Here is a 7,437-nt window from a genome sequence, read left to right as displayed (position 1 = left end):
AGTATACCCATTAGGGCTATATTCTCCCTGGGCTCAAACAATACTAGGCCATGTTGGTTTGCCTCTCTCTTTTCTAGGCATAGGATCTTAGGCTCTCAAGGAACACCGAATGGATCTATTTGGAGGTATATCAGTGAGCTGAACTACTGTGAAGTTTCAGCCTGCCCCACTAGCACCACCTGGGTGCTTGACGTTTGTGAGTATATATAGTGCCTTCTATATATTTATTTCTTTGTTTTGGTGGTACTGGGCCATGGTGGCGCCTCTGTGTTCTTCTATTTGCAGTATCTAACCATCAGGACGACCATCCTTTGACAGAGTGCTGCCGCCAGATAGTGGGACTTGATTGATGAATGGACATTAACATACCTATACCTACTGTATAGTTCACTGTTCTGTTGTTTTATCCTGTTTTACTGTGTGTATTGTTTTATGTCTAGGTTCTAGACTATTTACCTATCTGATTTTTTGGCAACTGGGAGGCGCACCCTAAAGGGTGTGGTGTGCATTTGTGTATACCACTCCCCACATTATAAGCCTGTAAACATGGCCAAAAAAAGAACTTTTTTGAGTCACACATCACTAAAGAAAAGTTCAAAGTGAACCAAATGATCCGCTGTATTGATAAAGGGGTAATATACAGGTATACCCCGCTTTACGGCGATTTGCTAATATGGCGCCGCCGCAAAACCGGAAGTAGCTTCTCAGCGCGGCACAGCGCAGGACTTTGACATCGCAAGTAAGGAGAAAAATTGCATGCGGTCTCAAAACTTTTACAGAATACGTTGGCAAGACTATAGGGTTGCTAAAACTGTGCAGTACACAATATTGTACTGTACCAGATACAGTAATTTGGTACGTTTATACCGGTCTTCATAAGCATTACAGTATTTAAGTTTATACCGGTCTTCATAAGCATTACAGTATTTTTTGGCCATTAAAGGTACAGTACTGTACAGGATTAAAACACAAGTTTAGTTCTTCATAATCATTACAGTATTTTCTGGCCAATAAAGATACAGTAAAGTACCAGTAAAGTCCCACAGCCATCATCATCACCTTCAACATCAAGACCTGATGAATCTTTGTCAAGTTCTCCACCTTCAAAACTGATTTGCATTGAAGACTCAGATGATGAATCATAAGCAAAGGTAAGCAATAAAGCACATACCACTGTATTGTACTACATGTTGTACTGTACAGTACCTGTATACAGTATATGTATCCCTATCTACTGTCTGCATAACTGAATACAGTACTGTACTGTGTTGTGCTAGTGTTAAACTAAACTTAGCACTATTGCACACCTATATATGTTATTTCAAACATGTTTTTAAGCTTTTAAACACACTGGCAAGTGAAAAACAAGTGAAAAATGCCTTGACTCACTTTAAAGCGGTTTTCACTTTACAGCGGGGCTCCGGTCCCTAACCCGCTGTATAAGCGGGGTATACCTGTACCTATTAGAATGTACATGCAGCCTCCAATACGTAGGTCAAACGAGTAGACCTGTAAAAGACAGAATTAGAGAGCACCTTCTTAAAATAAAAGGAAGTACAGAAGACACACAGATAAACATTTTAAAGAAAAACACAAGGGAGATTCAAAAACTCTTAAATACATGGGCCTACAAAAAATACAGAAAGATTGGAGAGGAGGAATCTTTGAAAAAAAGCTCCTACGTGCCTAATATAAGTGGATCTTTGAACTTGATAGCATATATCCCAAAGGCCTTAATGCTGATTTTGAAATTGCACATCTATTATAGGCTCTCTTTTTTAGACACTATTGATATGCCATTATATACATGGGCTTATTTAATTTAGTTGGTATACATACAATCATATATTCATATCTTATATTAGCCCATTTCTATGGTTCTATCTGGTACCACTATGGTATACATATATTTTCTGTAGACTCCTTTCTCTAACTCTAAGTGTGATTTGTAATCATTATCTTTTTATGTGAGTTATAATTTTAAATATACCCTTTTCAATATCTTTGGACTCTACTAATGCGTCTCACCTTATCTCGGGCGGTTTATGTATTACATTACTTTTATTTTTTATATTTTATATTTTTTTAATTTTTATTTTTATTTTGATTTTCATATAATTATTTTTATATAATTAATTTTTTATTATATATATTTTTCATTGTATTTACTGGTACACTCCCATGGATCTAATGTCATTTGTCTTGTGTATTATTAATATCTTACAAAATATCTAACAGCGCTCAACCTAGTTCCTTATAGCTCCTGGATAAAGGGTATCTAGCTTACCCTAATGAGAACACGAAAGAAACAACAAATAATCCAAGAGCGCCAACTAGAGGCAAAGGAGAATTCTAACAAATGAATCAATAATTATCAAACATTTATTTAACATATAATTAATAACATGGATCCATGTAACAATATACTAAAATACGCTAAAAATACATAGTACTAAAAAATAAATAATAATTGCTAAAAACACAATATAAGGGTATGTCACCAATTACGGGGATATGCGAGGTAAGAGTCATATAAAATGATCTCTGAAGGAGAAGATGGTCCAATAAGTCAAATGATTTCTTGGTATAAAATAATATCAAAAAAGTCCAGTGAAAAAATCCAGTGAAGAAATCCAGTGAAAAAATCAAATATAAAAATAAACTGATGATAAAAAACTTTAGAAAAAACTCTTGGAGAAATTGTGTAAAAAAAGGTGTGTGAAAAAAATATATATAAAAGTGTAAAAAATATATAAAAAATATATATTTAAAACTTAAAAATGGGGGATCCCCTAAATCAATAAATGTCAAAAATAAGTGACACAAATAAAAGTGTGTGAAAAAAAGTGCTTAAAAATCAAAAGATGAAAAAATAAAACGGTGTATATATAAAATCCAAGTGAAAAAATATATAAATTGAAAATAGTATATATATAATATAATCCAGGTGAAAGTTTCAGTTATTAAATGTTAATGAATTATCCTCCTTATGGCTAGATCCATATGAATGATGATAATGAACTCTTTGGGCTAGATGACTTTACTTTTCTTTTCAATATAAACTCTGGTAATCCCTGTAAATTAAAAAAATAACATAGTGCAATAAAGTTTCAAAATGCAGGAAATAATGAAATAATGCTCACCAAAATGTCAACGCGTTTCGGCCTCTGTAACAGGCCTTTTTTGAAAAAGGCCTGTTACAGAGGCCAAAACGCGTTGACATTTTGGTGAGCATTATTTCATTATTTCCTGCATTTTGAAACTTTATTGCACTATGTTATTTTTTTATTTTTTTAATTTACAGGGATTACCAGAGTTTTTTTAAGTTTTAAATATATATTTTTTATATATTTTTTACACTTTTATATATATTTTTTTCACACACCTTTTTTTACACAATTTCTCCAAGAGTTTTTTCTAAAGTTTTTTATCATCAGTTTATTTTTATATTTGATTTTTTCACTGGATTTCTTCACTGGATTTTTTCACTGGACTTTTTTGATATTATTTTATACCAAGAAATCATTTGACTTATTGGACCATCTTCTCCTTCAGAGATCATTTTATATGACTCTTACCTCGCATATCCCCGTAATTGGTGACATACCCTTATATTGTGTTTTTAGCAATTATTATTTATTTTTTAGTACTATGTATTTTTAGCGTATTTTAGTATATTGTTACATGGATCCATGTTATTAATTATATGTTAAATAAATGTTTGATAATTATTGATTCATTTGTTAGAATTCTCCTTTGCCTCTAGTTGGCGCTCTTGGATTATTTGTTGTTTCTTTCATATTATTAATATCTCTATATAACATCATGTCTTAGATATCCAATGTATGTATATTTGTCATACTGCCTATATGGCTAAGTATATGTATTTATTTCATATCCAATGACTCAATCTACCTCTAGTTATTTTAACTGTTGGTGTGAATCTAGTTATTGGTATGAATTGTATCTAGTCTTTTGTACGAATTGTATCTAATTTGCATTCAAGTATCAAATCTATTTTTAGTTGTTATAACTGTTTTTAATCTAGCTTATATTGTATAATTTTAATATGCATTTATGGTACACTTCTTTAAGAATTACTTCATTTAGAGCAGGGGTGTCCAAACTTTGCTCTCCAGAGGTTTTGGAACTACATTTCCGATGATGCTCAGCCAGCATTTTATCTAGCTGAGCATCATGGGAAATGTAGTTCCAAAACCTTTGGAGAGCAAAGTTTGGACACCCCTGATTTAGAGAATAACGTACCTTATTCGTTTTATTTTGTACTCCATTTTATTATGTACTCCAGATATTTTATTATATACTTCAGTTAGTTAATTTTGCCAACATTTTTAGAGTTCTATTTGTCTTAGTTGCCTACATTTTTAGCGATCCATTTATCTTATTTATCCTAAGATTTAGAGATCATTTAATATACACACCATATAGCTTTTTAATAGATTAATAGAATTGCAGTTTGCTAGAGTCCTAATTTATTAGTGTATTCCTGACCTACATTTGTTTTTTTTAAGTCGACTGTTTTTCATACTTTGTAATGTCTGTAACAACTATTTTGCAAGACCTGCAATTATTTTCTTTGCAAAATCATTATATGGTTAGTATACTAGCCATTAGCGGATAATGTATATGCCCATTTTCAATATGGCCGATACAGACCTAAAAAAACAGCGTTAAATATATAAATATATAAGTACATAATGTCATAATAGAAAACAGATACATTTCTTTATCAATAAACATATACGTCTTTTTACCAAATGACAGTTTTAGCTCTTGGTGTCTGAATATCAGATAAATTATGATTTGCTTCCAAAACAGACCTCTTTTTACTGATAAGCTAGGCAGCCTTTAAATATCTTTTACTGTCTCAGCTGGTATAGTCTTGATAAAGGCCTCGTTGTAGGCTGAAACGCGTTGACCTTTGCTTCAATCCGACATACCATCCCGAGTTATCCATTTGCTAACGGTGAGCGCATTACCTCAAAGAGCCATTTCTCTGGATGGTTGAAGTTTTTCTTCCTTTTCCTACAGGTTTTTTTCCACCAGGATTCGTTTTGAGTTGGCGCCTGGTCTCCTAATACTTCCTCCACCTGGATTTATCTCAAGAACCGGGCTTTTAACTTGGACATATTTGACACAATTTTTACTACGTACAATATATATTTTTTACTACGTACTTTAATTCTTTTTATTTTTTTTTTATATTTTTTTCAGTACGGGGACCTATTCATATTGGCCTATTCTGTGTTAGTCGCTATATGACTACTACCATTTTCGGTTTTTATTCTGTTTTTTATCACAATACAATTTATTTAATCGTTGTATATTAAATGTGTATTTTATGAACTTTATTAATTAGAATATTTTTTGTTTGTTTCACCTTTTACTTTGTTATCCCTACACCTTTATGCCTGTCTAGAGGGAACATATGCTTATTGCACGTAACAACACGTTACTTTGTTTCACCTTATTATCTGTTTCACTACACTTCTCTTACACGTCATTAGCTGACAGCCTACGGACTATTGCTCTTCTCTCGGTTTAGTTTCTCCAAGGCTCTTTTTAATTATTTACAGGGGTCTCTTTAAGATCATTTACATCTTTTTTTATATTTTTCATTAGACTCCCATCACAAACAAGTCTATCCACTATCTGTTGTTTTTGTTGAATATAGCATTTATGAAAATCAATCAGTTATTTTTTGTTCTTATTTACACAGCAATCTGTGGTCTCTCTAACAATAACTGTATATAACAGATAACTGAATTTGCTACATCATTGGTTACATTTACCTATTATTGTTTAAATTTACTGCAAAGATACTTTATACAGTACCTCCTTATCTATGTTTTTATTGATTTGCTTCACCCTTAGATATATACTTGTTTACCACCATTGTGTCGCTCTTTGCGCTAAGATATTGTTCACCTTCTACCTGTGCTGTTCTCGTGATATTAACAGTTAGTGTGATACCGACAGCAAGTGTGTTTTTTCCTCTCACGCATATTTTTCTAAGTATACTTAAGCCTCAATTTGGGGCGCTCCTTCATATACCTACATTTACCCATATTCATGCTGAAACAGGAAAGGGCCCCTCCCCCACCAAACTTTACAGTAAGCTACAGTGGGTATTGAAAAGAATCACCCCCTTGAAAAGAATCACATTCTGTTGCTTTGCAGCCTGAAATAAAGACAGACACAGCTTTTGTTTATCCAGTTGTAATTACTCAGTGCAACTTATAACAACAGTGAAAGATATAACACCAACATGTCAGGCAAAAATAAAGACAATTCAAAAACAGAATCACTGAGTTGGAAAAAGGATCACCCTTTCATAAAATTACTTGTAAACTCAATCAGGTGTAGCTAATCACCTTCTCAATGGCACACACAAAGCCATTTGACCTTCAACTGTGATCAGATGTGGGCATATTGATTAGCTCAGCATGAAAAGAGCTTTCCTGGAGCATCTTTGTCCCTGGTAGTGCAACTGAAGCAAACAATCAACTATGGGTGGCAAGGCACTGTCAAAAGATCTTCGGGATAATTTTGTGGACAGGCACAAGTCAGGAGATGGATACAAGAAAGCACAGTGAAGTCTATTATTAAGAAGTGGAAGGTATTTGGTACAACACAGACCCTCTCTGGATCAGGACGTGGCTCCAAACTGGATGAAAGAGCAAGGAGGAAACTGGTCAGAGAGGCTACCAAGAGGCCCACAGCAACTCTGAAGCATTTGCAGGAATTTATGATAAAGAGTGGTCATTGTGTGCATGTGACAACAATATCACCAATTCTCCACAAATGTGCCTTGTATGGGAGGGTTGCAAGAAAAAGCCACTCCTCAAGAAAGGTCACATGCAGTCAAGACTGACCTTTGCTATAACACACCTAGGAGATTTTGAGGCTACATGAAAAAAGGTGTTATGATCAGATGAGACTAAAATTGAATTATTTGGCCTCAACACCAAATGATATGTCTGGAGGAAATCTAATACAGCTCATCATCCAAATAACACCATACCTACAGTAAAGCATGGAGGTGGTAATATCCTGTTATGGGGGTTTTTCTCTGCAGCAGGCACTGAAGTACTTGTAAGGATAGAAATGAATAATGGATGGGGCAAAATACCATCAAATTCTTGAGGAAAATCTGCTGTCCTCTGCCAGGAAGTTGTCAATGGGAAGAAGGTTTACCTTCCAACATGACAATGACCTAAAGCACACAGCAAAAATGACCACACAGTGGTTGAAGGAGAGAAATGTGAATGTCCTTGCATGGCCTAGTCACAGCCCAGGCTTAAACCCCATTGTATATCTGTGGCATGACTTGAACGCTGCAGTCCACAAACGGTCACCATAAAATGTAACGGAACTGAAGCAGTTCTGCAAGGGCAAATATTGCACGGTCTAGAT

This window comes from Bombina bombina, chromosome 6, assembly GCF_027579735.1.
Source record: "Bombina bombina isolate aBomBom1 chromosome 6, aBomBom1.pri, whole genome shotgun sequence".
Lineage (NCBI taxonomy): Eukaryota > Metazoa > Chordata > Amphibia > Anura > Bombinatoridae > Bombina > Bombina bombina.
Note: the sequence above shows the minus strand (reverse complement) of the source record.